Source organism: Oryctolagus cuniculus, chromosome 5 (assembly GCF_964237555.1).
Source record: "Oryctolagus cuniculus chromosome 5, mOryCun1.1, whole genome shotgun sequence".
Taxonomy (NCBI): domain Eukaryota; kingdom Metazoa; phylum Chordata; class Mammalia; order Lagomorpha; family Leporidae; genus Oryctolagus; species Oryctolagus cuniculus.
This window is the reverse complement of record NC_091436.1, coordinates 91,390,553-91,405,560: the sequence shown is the minus strand read 5'-3', so window position 1 is coordinate 91,405,560 and position 15,008 is coordinate 91,390,553. Positions and strand designations below refer to the sequence as shown.

The 15,008-nt window shown below is 36.2% G+C and overlaps 1 long non-coding RNA gene across 1 annotated transcript in view; it reads left to right on the top strand.

Annotated features, from left to right (window-relative positions):
- LOC127493014 (uncharacterized) overlaps positions 1–10,008 on the top strand; it is a 38,013-nt gene extending 28,005 nt beyond the window's left edge. The window contains exons 2-3 of the long non-coding RNA XR_007922899.2: positions 8,678–8,813; positions 9,392–10,008. This is a non-coding gene — a long non-coding RNA (uncharacterized lncRNA). The remainder of the gene's footprint in view (positions 1–8,677; positions 8,814–9,391) is intronic.
- Positions 10,009–15,008: the final 5,000 nt, after the last annotated feature.

Here is a 15,008-nt window from a genome sequence, read left to right as displayed (position 1 = left end):
CAAAGGCCACAATACTTGGGAGTGGGTCAAGTCGAAGCCAGTAGCGAAGAGATTCTTCTGGATCCCTTACATGAGCTGTCTTCCATTTCTTTCCCAGGCTCATTAGCAGGGAACTGGGTGGGTAGTGCAGCAGCTAGGATACAAATCAATGCACGTCTGTTATACCAGTATTGCCGGTGGCAGCTTTACCTACTACACCACAACACAGATCTCTAAGACCACAAAGATTTTATATTCTCTGTTTTTCTGTAAGTTTTGTAGTTTTAGTTTTTTTTTTAACTTTTACAGTTTAATTTATGATTATTTTAAGTTTGTTATGCAATGTCTTATACTTCTCCTAAAGCACTATGTATGGTGTTGATGAGGCTCCTTCCAAATGTTGATGGAAAAATGGAATTGAAAGACAATGTTTAAAAATATTTATTTATTTGAAAGGTGGAGTGACAAAGGAAAAAAGAAAGAGAAGGAGGTGAAGGGACAGAGAGTGTGATTTTTCATCTGCTAGGTGACTCCCCAAATGGTTTCAGCAGCCAATGCTGCAAATTTACTATTTTTTTCGTCGCCTCATTCCTGAACACTTTTATCTCTGATTTATTCTACTATTTGATAAGTTATCTAAGCATGTTTCTTTTACATCCTTTTAAAATGGAAGACTATAGTTTTCATACATTTTACTGACATGCATTTCTGGAAAGCCTTAATCATTTGTACAGTTAGACTTTGATTGTAACACTGCGTTTTATTATCATACCTTCATAAGCAACGTGTACTGTAACTCTTTTGTTCATGTCTAAGATATGTTTTGCTGTGCTTTTAGGAAAGAGGCCAAGCCAGTACAATCTCTCTGCTTGAATGGCTCTGAGATCACCTTTCTGTTGTTAGTTACATCTCTGAATTTTATGAATTTTTATGTACACTCACACTTATTTTCAGGGGAAAATGGATACCTGGGTAGAATTGAATAAATAACAGAATTTCAGAAACACTAAGTGCTTATAGAAAAGTAAAGCAGATTGAAAAAACAGAGATTTCAACAGTTTGCACTCACACAGACACGAAGTATAAAGTACTGTTTGAATACTAGTTTTACCATTAATCTGCCTAGTACAACACATTAAGGACAGATCCACCTAATGCACCTGGGAAAACAGTGGAAAATCTCAAGTCCTGGGACCCTTGCACCCATGTGCGAGACCAGGAAGAAGCTCCTGGCTCCTGGCTTCGGATTGGCCCAGCTCCAGTCATTGCAGCCATTTGGGGAGTGAATGAGTAGATGGAAGATCCTTTCTCTCTCTCTCTCTCCCCCTGCCTTGATGTAATTCTGCCTTTCAAATAAATAAATAAATTTTAAGAAAAAAAAAGAAATCCAATGTAGGGCAGCAGGGCAGGCTTTCTCTAAGGCAGTGGTGTTTTACCAAGATTGACGGAAGCGCAAATCTGAAGATAGAGCATTTCAGAACTATGAAAATCTAGCATAAAATTCTAAGACCTGGAATCAACCTAAATGCCCATCAACAATAGACTGGATAAAGAAATCATGGGACATGCACTCTATAGACTACTATACAGCAGTCAAAAACAATGAAATCCGGTCATTTGCAGCAAAATGGAGGAATCTGGAAAACATCATGCTGAGTGAAATAAGCCAGTCCCAAAGGGACAAATACCATATGTTCTCCCTGATTGGTGACAACTAACCAAGCACCAAAAAGGAAACCTGTTAAAGTGAAATGGACACTATGAGAAACAGTGACTTGATCAGCCCTTGTCCTGACTGTTGGTGAACAACTTCATACTTTATCCCTTTTAGTATTTTTTGTTCTACTTAATACTATTGGTTGAACTCTGTAATTAACACACAATTATTCTTAGGTGCTTAAATTTAACTGAAAAGTGATCCCTGTTAAATATAAGAGTGGGAAAAAAAGAGGGAGGAGATATACAATTTGGGACATGCTCAGTCGGACTTGCCCCAAATGGTGAGGCTAGAAATGTGCCAGGGGATTCCAATACAATCCCTTCAAAATTGCATGTACCAATGCCATCTCACTAGTCCCAGTGATCAATTTCTGTTCACAACTGATCATACTAATAGGTCTAAGAGTCAAAGGGATCACATAAACAAGACTAGTGTCTGCTAAAAAAGTGAGATAACAATCCAACATGGGAAGTGTGATACTCAGCAGACTCATAGAATGGCAGATGTCCTAAACAGCACTCTGGCCTCAGAATCAGCCCTTAAGGCATTCAGATCCAGCTGAAGAGCCCATGAGAGTATTTCAGACATGGAAAGCCAAGACACTCTGCCAAAAAAAAAAAAAAAAAAAAAAAAAAAAACCACACCTAAATGAACGATCCCTGCGAGTGAGATCCCAGTAGAAAGAATGGGCCATCAAAGAAGGATGAGGTACCTTTCTCTGAAGGGAGGAGAGAACTTCCACTTTGACTATGACTGTCTAAATAAGATTGAAGTCGGCAAACTCAAAATGCTTCCATAGCCTTGGCAACTCATCACTAGAGTCTAGGGAGATTACTGATGCCTTAAACAAGAGTGTCAATTTGTTAAGTCCACAACAGGAGTCACTGTGTACTTACTCCTTATGTAGATCTCTGCCCTTAATGTGTTGTTCAATGTGAATTAATGCTCTAACTAGTACTGAAACGGTATTTTACACTTTGTGTTTATGTGTGGGTGCAAACCGATGAAATATTTACTTAATATATGCTAAACTGATCTTCTGTATATAAAGATAATTGAAAATGAATTTTGATGTAAATGGAATGGGAGACAGAGCGGGAGATGGGAGGGGTGCTGGTGGGAGGGAAGTTATTGGGGGGGAAGCCATTGTAATCCATAAACTGTACTTTGGGAATTTATATTTACTAAATAAAAGTTTTAAAAAAAAGTTAAAAAAATCTATGAGGTGGCTCTTTGTTTGCCAAGAGGAAAGCCAGATTAGCTTCAGAATAGAGACTGAGTGTGACTCCTAAGTCTCTTATGAGTTGGGTTTATGTAAACCAGGTCCTGAGAGACTGATTATCTCAGGATATTCTAACCATATTGAATGCATAACTGTCTTAAGCAGATGACTACAGCTTGATTGGTGATATTCAGTTAAAATATTACCCCTAGAAAATGCTGACTAAGCAACCAGCCAAACATCTGTAGGCACATTTTCTCCTTGAGTCCATTTCAAAAACTCTGATTTAAAATAAGCAATATTGGTTTGTGGATTATGAACTGTACATATAGACACATAGCTATGTTATAAAACATTAAGTCTGTGGTATCCTTGAAGCCCCTTGGAAGGAAATATTGCCTGGCTGTAGTGAAGATAGCTTGGAACCAAAATTAAATAAGAATATCTTCTTTATAGATTAGAACTTGGCTTTGGTTTTTTATATGATGCATGATCCCGAAAGTAAAAGATTTCTGGGTATGTTGAACTTATTATCACACTCCACAAGTATTAGTGCTAATTTAAACCAAGTTGAGATCTACTGTTCAAATCCAGAACAGGATTTAAAAACAGTATTTAGATAAAATTGCATTAAGAAAATAATTTTCTATGTCATCCGAATTTTCCACTTGATCCCACACTCAAACTTCCTGTCACACATGTATTAATGATTGTCTCGTATGGTCTTTCTCAGAGAAAAAGTCATATTTAAAAGAAATAAACAAAGTAAGTGCATAATTCCTTTCCTACTTCATCTATAAAACAAAAAAAAATATGTTGTCAGAATTGGCAAACCTCTTTGGCTTATCATTCATGAACTTTTCCCCTTGAAATATGATGACAGAGAGAATTAAAAACATCTACTCAATGGAAACCTCATTTTAGTACCCCAGTTTAAGACTGCTTATCAGAAAAATCATGTATAAAGTTAAATGCAATGTATTTATGTGTTAATTCAATTCATTATATATACATATGTTTAAAAAATAAATTCCTGCATTACACACTTAAAAAATAGAGAAAATAATCTATGTAAATTCTGCCAAGACAAGTATATTTTATCGGTCTATAAAGGCTAGAGAGTAAGGAGGGAATAGAAGCTAATTTAAGAAACTGAGAAGCGAATGAGTATTGTGCTTTCCTGACCATAAAAACTGATATTAAATTTTCCTTGCACAAAGAATTTTAACTAAAACTTGATGTATAATATTTTAATCTGCTATGATATTTAAAAGATTATACTTCTATACACATGTGAACCTATATACACACACTTTTTTTTCTTTTCTCCATGGCCATGACCTTCTTCTTTGGTTACATATTATAACATGCAATCTATAAAGAGGGCTTAGAAAAAGGAAGACATTCAAGGCTACTTATTTCAAATGTGCCTACTACCATAATTTACACTTTAATTAAGTTTTCATGAATCTGACCACTGCTTTGGCAAAGGTAACTGAGAATGGACATAGAAAAGTAATAGAATACTTTTATTTCTTTAATAATTCACCACTTAATACTGGAACAGAAGCTATTTTTGAGATTGATTGAGGAAAATTAAATTGGTTTGTGTGGTAACCCAGGCAATAAATATTTTGACACATAGATGAGCCTACTGACTTTCTACTTCGAATATTTTAATTATATGACTGTTTCAAAGTTTTTCTACTTGCAATATTTTAATTATATGGGTGTTTTAAAATTTTTGTGGAAAATGGAATTAAACGACAGATTTGTTTTGGTGTGAAAAATGTTGAAATCCACACATTTTTACAACATGCATTCTTCATGAACTTTTTTGTAGTTTCCTCCTACATAAAATTATATGTGTGGTTTTGAGACCTAAAACATTGCACAAGGCCAGTCCCATGCCTCCCTTCTCTTTGCGCTCCCTTCCCCCTATCTATTTGTACTTCCAAAGGAACTTCTTGTTCCCATCAAATGAGTCAGACCAGATGGGAACAGTAATTTATTTTTAATGAATGTGTGTCAATCCAAAAATTAAGGGGTTCTGTCATTCTGGAGAGCCTTAGTATTTTGGCAGGAAAGCCCCTTCCCTCTGAAACTTCTACTACTTAGTTTCTAATTTATTAAATTATTTATTTTAAAACTCTTTCAATCCATCAAAAGAAATAAAGTTTAAAATCCAAATCTCTTTGGAACAATTAACATATTGAGTTTACATATCAGCATGACAAATTACCAAAATGACCAATGCTGATGCCTTCCTCAGCTCACATTTTTAAAGTGAGAGAAGGGTGCTCAGAATATAATTGACATAGTCAGGGGGCTGAGAAAACATGCTGTTTCTGTCTTGGTTGTAAAAAGCCATTTGCTCAAATGTGGCTGTTTGGGCAAAGAAGTGAATTTTTACTCCATTGCAGCCTAAGTATAGGTAGCCCATGAGGTTCCATCCCAGGCCTGTGTTGATAAAGTCCCACAGAGAAACCATTACACAATGAACTGGGAAACCTCTATTTCACATACAGTGGCCCTTCTCTGTTTATGTTAATATCCTCAGTATTCACTTAAGCTCATTTACAGAATCCCAATTCCACCTTTAAGTGTAAAACCGTAAAACAAAGCAGGATCTACTGAGAGTATTATTTGAACAGCACCACTTTCTGCTTATCAATTCTATAAGGCAATCCCAGGCATGTCACACAAATACTCTAGCTAGTAGATTGCAGGTAGAACCAGGATGAGACGTATTTTCTCCTCACTTAGGAAAATCGAAAGCACTAAGAATGTTGTTTCATTTTCTTTTGCTTTCCATAATTGCCGATGTGTTTCCCACATAACATATATTCTTCAAATTCACTTTGCTTTAATTTTAACTAAGCTGTAATCCATGTATAATTCTGTCTCTGGGTGTTATATATTAATTTTCAGCAGACATAGATAGCACAGGAGGAGGTTTGGATGAGGCAATCATGTTTTAAAAAACAATTATGGAGACATTTTCAATGTACAAAAGTGGTTGGGAAAAAGTTGCAGTGGAAAGATTCCTTAACACTGAGAGGTTAAACTTGGATTCATCTTGAAAAATCGAATCCAAACTTAGTCCTGTGCACAGGATATAAAAAAGTCCATCTGGCTACACTGAAGAAAAGAAACTCTTAACAGTCTGGAAGGGAGTAAAGGAGAGGCTGGACCTCGCGCTCCATCATACTTTGGAAAGACAAGGCCTTGACCTGACCTTGGAGCCTTAAGCTTGCCAAGCAGTAACAAAGAGAGAAAGAGCCAGAATTACTTAGACATGGTTCAGTTGGAGACAGCTTGACCTGTTGCTTGTATTTAAAAAAATAAAAATAAAAATAAAGCTGAGGGGCATTCAAAACTTTTTATGGTAAAAACTCTCAAATTTTATTTAAATTTATATAATTGAACTGAAATATGAGGCCTGCTTGTGACGAAATTTTAAACACATAGAAACCCCATGTTTGGAAGAAGAAAATTAAAGAGAAATATATAATTCATCTTCAAAACACATTACCCTGTGAGGTCAGAGATTAACCATAATTGACTCTATGGCCTACTGTGTTGCAGAAGATCTTTATTTTATGTGCATTTTTATAAGGTCATCTGAATATGGGCCTTACTGATTCATAGAGAGTGAAAAGAAAAAAAAAAATCTAAGTAACATGATTATCTCTGGAGAAATGTGGTTTGAGTGTTGGAGGAATAAGTATATATTTTTCTCCAACTATAAAACCGACTGAAAAAATGGAAAATTTACTGATTTTCTTTAATACCTACTACTTTCAGTGCTCTCCTTCATAGCTACTTAGGTGGCATAGGTAAGAAAATTTTGTACTATGTATATACTTATGGTGCTGGGCCCAAAAAGATCAACTACAGGCTGAATAAGGAATATGGAATGGCCCTGTATGGTAACTCTAAGCAAAACAAGTGTGGGTTTTTCTCTCACTGGTGACTGGAGGCCAATTACTGATTCCAAGAAACATCACTAATGAGCAGAAAGAAACAAATGGTTTTGTGTCTCAAGACACAGAGAAATGAACAATCAGGAGTTTTGAGGTACTAGAAGTCAGAAGAAATTAGGAGTAAAGAGGAAGAAATGGTGAAACTGAGAGAAGATAGAAGGAATCCGTTAACATTAAGAGTAGTATTTTTGGGGGTTGGCACTATGGTGTAGCCAGTAAAGCCACTGCCTGCAGTGCCAGAATCCCATTTGGGCACCAGTTCAAGTCCCGGCTGCTCCACTTCTGATCCAGCTCTCCACTTTGGCCTAGGAAAGCAGTAGAAAATGGCCCAAGTCCTTGGGCCCCTGCACCCATGTGGGAGACCCAGAAGAAGCTCCTGGCTTCTAGCTTCAGATCTGCTCAGCTCTGGCCATTGTGGCCAATTGGGGAGTGAACCAGTGAATGGAAGACCACTCTTTCTATCTGCCTCTCCTTCTATGTGTAACTCTGACTTTCAAATCAATCAATCAATCAATCTTTAAAAAAAAAAAAAAGAGAGAGAGTAGTATTTTGCTGACATAGGTATGCTTTTGTGAGTGAAAACAAGTAATATATTAGAATTTTACATGGTCAAATCTTATAAAAGTACTTTTAGTTAGAAAGTATTTGGGCAAATGTAATGGCAAAAATAACACCAGGAGATAGTTATTGGAAATGCCAAGGCACTATTACAAGACCCTTCACTGGGTTTTACCTAGTGTTTTCTTCCAAGATAGTGAAGTTCTCTGTGAGACATGTAATGAGTACATTTGCTTTATGAAACCTAAAAGAAATTAACATATCAGTAACATTGGTGTGTCCCGTGACTTTCAGCAGAAAAGAATCACCCAAAGCAAAGAACATGCTACTGTTTGAATACATACCATGAGCCTTTTACATCCTGAGTGTTGGACGCTTGGTATCATGGATATAACAAGATTTAAGAACCCATGAATAATCAGAAGAGAATCCTGATAATTTACCATATCATCTTAGAGTAGATAATGTATCAGCAATGGAGGAAAAACGGATTATGTAAAATCGTTCACAATTTTCATAAGCAAAGTTGATTTGCCTTGAGAAAGACCAATTTCTGCAGACAGGACCACATGAATAAATATACTTTAATCACATAATGCACCCCAGAAGCTACTTATCACTTCACTAGTAAATGGTTCCTGAGAAGGAAGAGTCTTTGGAGTAGGAAAAATGGAATCAAGAAACAAAGGGAAATTCCAGGAACCAAGAGGTAAAAAGAATATCGTCCAAGATGTCCAAGTGTAAGGAAATTAATGGAACCTCAAGGAACAAGCCACGTGTCTTTAAGATCCCTTCAGTCAAGACCAAATAGGAGTGGGCATACATTTGTTGGCTTGAGTTGTGAATACTTGCACCTAGGTAGGTACCATACTTTCACCCGAACATCAGAAATGCATTTCCCATTGTTCATTACCCTGCTGCAATTGCAGTCTAATGATGTGTTCTTAGTCTGCTGTATAGAGATTTCTTCCACCATATTTGAAATATTCATATCATTTAGTTACATAGACAAATGCTCTCCTGAATCTTCATCTATTTTTGCGTACTTCTTCATGGACAAGGCTCAGTTAGCAAATCAAAACGTTGTAAATTAGCAGAGGGAACATTATTGAATTGCTATTATAAGTCTTACTTTAAGTTTCAGTTACATTATTTATCAAAACTTAGATGATTTAATTTTTAATATCTTCCTATGTAACAATTGTCTCATAGGATTTCTACTCAAGATTTTAGGGAACACATAACAGCTTTTTCCATGCCCACTATAGAAGCCACTTTGCTTGTCAAAGGAACATTGGGCATAATTCTTCAAATTGGGGGAACAAGTAAGTTTGACTCTAAGCTGCAGGTAAGAATTTACTATTGCTGTTCTGGTGTCCTTGCGTTAACAGCTCTTCTATACCTGGTCTTAGTTTCTACTGATTGACTCAGCTATTGATGATCTGTCTGGCTCACAAGGGCATGTCTGTTCCTCATTGCTTTTTATACACTCTCTGACACCTACTATGGGGCTTTAGACGAATCTCATGCCATTCTATACCTAGGTCTCCTAGAAAATGGCTTGGATTTGGGACTCTGGCTTCTAAGTTGACTGAGAAGTGTTCAAATGTTTGTGTGAGGAATTAAATTACAGAATAAACATGAAGTTAGACTTTAAAATATTAAAGTTATTAATTTACTTTAATATATATTAAGTGTATAAGATCATGACATTATTAAAATCATAAGATAAGCAAGAAATAATCCATCTGATGCTCTCTTGAAGCATTGGAAACAAACAAAATAGACATGCATAGTCAGTTATAAAAAATGTATGTACTGCAATGGAATCACATTGTAGTGAGTGATTAATTCTGGCTTAGATATCAGTATGGTTACATAGAGCAGTTCTGGACTGAACCTTGCAACATGTGCATACATTTACAGGGAGATAATATGAGGATGACAAGAAAAATGTAAACAAAGAATGGAGATGTTGTGCAGAGAGAGCAGCAAGAGGAGGCTGGAGTGTGATGTTCTGAGAAATAATTCTGGAGAAGTAAGTCAGACCAGATTAAGAAGGCCCTTGTTTGCCATTTTAGGCATTTCAAGGCCAAGTGTATCCCAAATGGCCTTATTTTTCTATGTGATGAAAGTTCAACTGTGACAGGAAAGAATTTTCTGAAGGGGGATGATGAGTTATTGGATGGCCTCTGTGGGAAGGGCAGAAGGAGTCACACTGGGAAAAGTAGAGGACACTGAGGATCGCAGCATACGTGAGCATCAGTTCAGTCCACTCTCACGCATCTCCCTCCAGCAAGACCAACAGCCCTTCTCTGAGTAAACAGTACAGGCTCTTCTTGGAACGGAGGCTGTTGTTGTCATTTCAATCATCATATCCCTAAAGGTTTTTCTTTAGTTTCTTTGGTCATGTTTACTTCAGTTAATATTTGTACTGACTTCATTTCTTATCAACTTTATTAAATATCAATAAACTATGTGTAAGTCAATAAGTTTTGACATCATATATCTTCATGCGCCAACACCAAACTTGCAATGCAAAATATTTCCACCACCCTGCAAATACTCTATTTTCCTTTTGTAATCTCCCTTCCTTTCATCCTGGCTCAGTATTGTTGATTTGACTTTATTAGTATATATTTATTTTCATTTTATATAAATACAGTCTTATAGAATATATTCATTTTGTGCCTGGTTTATTTCACTCAGCACATTTATTTTAATATTTGCCTGTGTATGAGTACTTTGTTTCATTTTGTTGCTAAATATATTTTTGTTGTATATCAAAATGTACTGATACATTCATGGATTGATAAGGGCAGGCTATAGTAAATTAAGGCATTGTCCCTTCATGCATGACCATTTAGGTGGACATATATTTTCATACTTCTTGGATAAATATGCAGATGAAATGGATGGGTCAAATAATACTTATGCTTAATTTCTTTAGAAAGTAGAAACTTTACATCCAACTAGCATTGTAAAGCATTGTAATTGCCTAAATCTGTTTAACTTTTCTGAAATGTACTTTTGCAAGGTGTGTGTCCAGATCTTTTACCTGTTTCCTATTTGGCCACTGTCTATTGAGTTTTAAGTCTGGCTTATATATTTGAATAAAAATCCTTTGTGGCCATATATTTTCTCTCATCCTGTGATTTGCCTCATTGTTTCTTTCCTTGCAAATTAAAGAAAAAAAATAAAATTTTATTACAAGAGCCAACGCTGTGGCACACTTGGTTAATCCTCCTCCTGTGGGTCCTGCATCCCATATGGGTGCCAGATTCTAGTCCTGGTTGCTCTTCTTCCAGTCCATCTCTCTGCCATGGCCCGGGAAGGCAGTGAAGGATGGCCCAGGTGCTTGGGCCCCTGCACCCACATGGGAGACCAGGAAGAAGGACCTGGTTCCTGGCTTTGGATTGGCGTAGCTCTGGCCATAGCGGCCATTTGGGGGATGAACCAATGGAAGGAAGACCTTTCTCTCTGTCTCTCTCTCTCACTGTCTAACTCTATCTGTCAAATAAAAAAAAATTTCTTACAGCTCAACTTCACCTTTTTTTGGTTAATTGTTTTACCATAAGCTGTCAAAAATCTCAAGGATTTTCTTTGAGGATTTTAATATCTTTTTTGTTTTAGAAAATGTTTATTTAATAAATATAAATTTTGAAAGCACAACTTTTGGTTTATAGAGAATTTTTCCCCCATAAACACCCTCCCACCCACAAGCCATCCCAACTCCTACTCCCTCTCCCATCCCATTCTTCATTAAGATTCATTTTTAATTATCTTTACATACAGATCAACTTAGTATACACGAAGTAAAGATTTCAACAGTTTGCACCCACACAGACATACAAAGTATAAAGTACTGTTTGAGTACTAGTTATACCATTAATTCACATAGTACAATGCATTAAAGACAGAGATCCTACATGGGGAGTAAGTGCACAGTGACTCCTGTTGTTGATTTAACAATTGAAACTCTTATTTATGATGTCAGTGATCACCCAAGGCTCTTGTCACGAGCTGCCAAGGCTATGCAAGCCTCCTGAGTTCTCTCTTCACTGTGTGATGTGGTCTGTGAGCTCCAGGAGTGTCCCTCAGTCTTTTATTCTCCCTCTCAGATGGCATTCAAAAGCCAGAGCATGCTGGACTTGGGTATTTTTTCTTCAACATGGACGACAGGAACTGACTGGAGCTGGCACTTGCGTATTTGCAGGTCAGTTAGGCTCTGATAATGCTCCAGGCATTTGGTCACTTATTCACTCTTTCCTTCCTGAAGGAAGTTTTCTTAGGAAGACAAGAATACTCTGGAGTATTTTAAAGTAGCTCTTTTTCCTCCCCCTACCAGAAGATAAAGAAGAGATTTTTCTCTGATATTTACCTCTTGAGATCTTGGAGATAAATATCCTAGAAGTGCATTCTCCCCCTCTCCTGCTGATGGCTGCACCTGTTAGTTTTCAACACTGACATTTGTGCACTCTAAGTCTACAACAGTTTTCATATTACATTTCAGATCTTTCTACCTCGACACTGCTTCCGGCTGTCATTATCCACTATGGAAGCGCTGTTCTGATAAGCTTGACTGCGGAATTCACAAGTCTTGAGTGTTGAGGTTCACCTGATATCCTCATCTCTCCCACATATCCTGCAAGAATCACTGGGTTTCAGTCTTTTTAGCTTTGTACTTCTTGTTAAGACAGAGTGGTTACTTCCAACCTCCTTACCTGTGAAACCAGAAACTGAAAGTTTCCTGATGTCCATTTTCAACACATCTCACCAGTTCAAGAAAAACAGAGAAAATTATAAGAAAAGGAGAAATTCACTTACTGTAGATTCTCATGACCCTATCCCCCCCACCACACTCACGTATATACAATTATCCAAAAGAAGCTTCAGCAATTGAGGTCAATTGCCCATGTCTTAAATTATTTCTGTTACACCTCACAAAACTATTTCTTGATTATCCCCAGACTTTAAAGTACAAGTCTATAAAGTTTTGTACATTCTGACGTTATTTGTAATGGCAATAAAACAATTTTAAAAGATAATTTTATGTAGATCATGAAAGAATTCTTTAAAAAAAGTTATATTTCCCTAGAATAGATACTATGCAATCATAAGTAGTTAATTGATTAATAACCATTCATTTATCTGTAATTTAATCATGATTGATCATAATTTGCAGAATTTTAAACTGTTGAAATCTTTACTTAATATATGCTAAACTGATCTTCTGTATGTAAAGAGAATTGAAAATGAATCTTGATGTGAATGGAAGGGGGGAGGGAGAGAGAAAGGGGAGGGTTGCGGGTGGGAGCGAAGTTATGGTGGGGGGAAGCCATTGTAGTCCATAAGCTGTACTTTGGAAATTTATATTCATTAAATAAAATTAAAAAAAAAGAAAAGAAAAAAATAACATAATTTTCAGAATTTTATAAATAGTATAAGCATATATAGTCATACATTATGATTGCATATGGATACATTTCTGTGCATAGATAAAGACTTGCAAAATACTTCGTAAAATATCAACAGTAGGGGCCAGCATTTTCAACAGTGAGTTAAGCTAACACTTGCTGTACTGGCATCCCATATGAGCACAAATTCAAATCTCTGCTGCTCCATTTCCAATGGAGAATGTCCCAAAAATTGGGACCCTTACCCACATGGGAGACCAGGGTGGAGCTCCAGGCACTTGGCTTCAGCCTTACCCAGTTGTAGCCATTGTGGTCATTTGGGAGTGAACCAGTATATGGACAATTTCTCTTTCTCACTCTAAATCTGTCTTTAAATAGATAAAATAAATCATTTAAAACTTAACAGTAAAGTAAATTGTGGGCTGATTATAATATGATCTTTTCATTCCCTTTTTAAACCTTTCTGTTTGAATTGTGTGCAGTTACCTTACTTAATAAAAATAGTCAAAATTCTGCACTTCATTTTTTCTAATGATATTGGACATAAAATTCCATAAAGGGGCATGAGAAAACAAAACATAGGAAAAATATGTTTTAATTCTTGAGATAACCCAACCCCTGACTGACATGAAGTCCCAACAGCTTGTAGCACTTTATTTATTTATTTATTTATAGATTAGGCTATTAAATTTGTCTTATATTAAAGGCACTTAATAGGTGATATTTATTTTAATTAAGTTATGTTAGTTTCTACTTTTCTTTATTCTTTCTAAAGAAATGATAATAAAATGAGGGATGAAAGTTTGTACATATCATGGAGTTCATTACCTATTACTTTTTAAATGTTATTATTTTCAAAAGTTGTGTACCTAACTTTTTTGTTTATTTCCTGCACTGCACATCTTGAATACTCCATGGCTGTCCATCATGGCACTTACTGAACCTAAAATAGTTCCACAAAAAAAGCAATTACTTATTGTATTTCATGAATAACTCTAAATAAGTTTTCTCCTATTTTATAATCTTAACATGTCTGTAAATATTTCACTTGTGGTAAGCATATACTACTTGTTTTGTAGTTTACATTTTATGTTAAGGTCTGTAATCTGTCTTCAATCAATTGTGTGGTAACAGATAGGAGTTGGGTTTATTTTTCTATCATTTGTGCGTTTATTGCAATATTGTTTTGTTTTGTGGAAAGACTTTTCCATTAAATAGATTTTGTGCATGTATCAGAAAATGATTGTTTATATGCATATAAACATTCCTGGCCTAGATATTTCAGAATAACAATAAATTTAAAGTCAACTTATAGATAATTCTTGTTTTCAGGTTTTTGCTTTCTTCTCTATTTTTGCCTTAAATGCAAGCACTGTCCTGCATTATTTTCACCTGTGCAAAACCAGGCTTAGGTTTACTCATATTAATATGTCTATTTCTTTTAATGTTTTTCCTCTGAGCATCAAATATCAAATATGCATGTGCATGTATGATCATCATATCATATTATTGGATTAATGCCAATCTGTTTTCAAAATCATTTAAGTGATTTTTGAAAATACCTATGATTCGAATGCTGGTGCTGTGGCTTAGGAAGTTAAGCCTCCACCTGAGGCTCTGCATCCCATATGGGTGCTGGTTCTAGTCCCAGCTGCTCCACTTCTGATCCAGCTCTCTGCTAATGTCCTGAGAAAGCAGTACAAGAACGCCCAAATGCTTGGGCCTCTGCACCCGTATGGGAGACCCGGAAGAAGCTCCTGGCATCTGGCTTCAAACTGGCCTCGCTCCTGCTGTTGCAGCTATTTGGGGAGTGAACCAGCAGATGGAAGACTTTTCTCTCTGTCTCTGGCTCACTCTGTCTGTAACATTACCTCTCAAATAAATAAATAAATAAATAAATAAAATCTTAAAAGGGGAAACACCTGTGGTTCTGAGAGATTGGAAACAAGATGTGGCTAAGTAAGAGGCTCTTGTGACCACCTTCCTAGAGAGACAGAAATGTAAACAGCAGTACAACAACCGTGTCACCTATACAAGCATTAAGGAACTCAAGGGAGAAATCATGGTGCCACATCTTACAATAATAAAAAGTCACCTTGAAGAAAGCAAGAAGTGAAGAGTTGCCT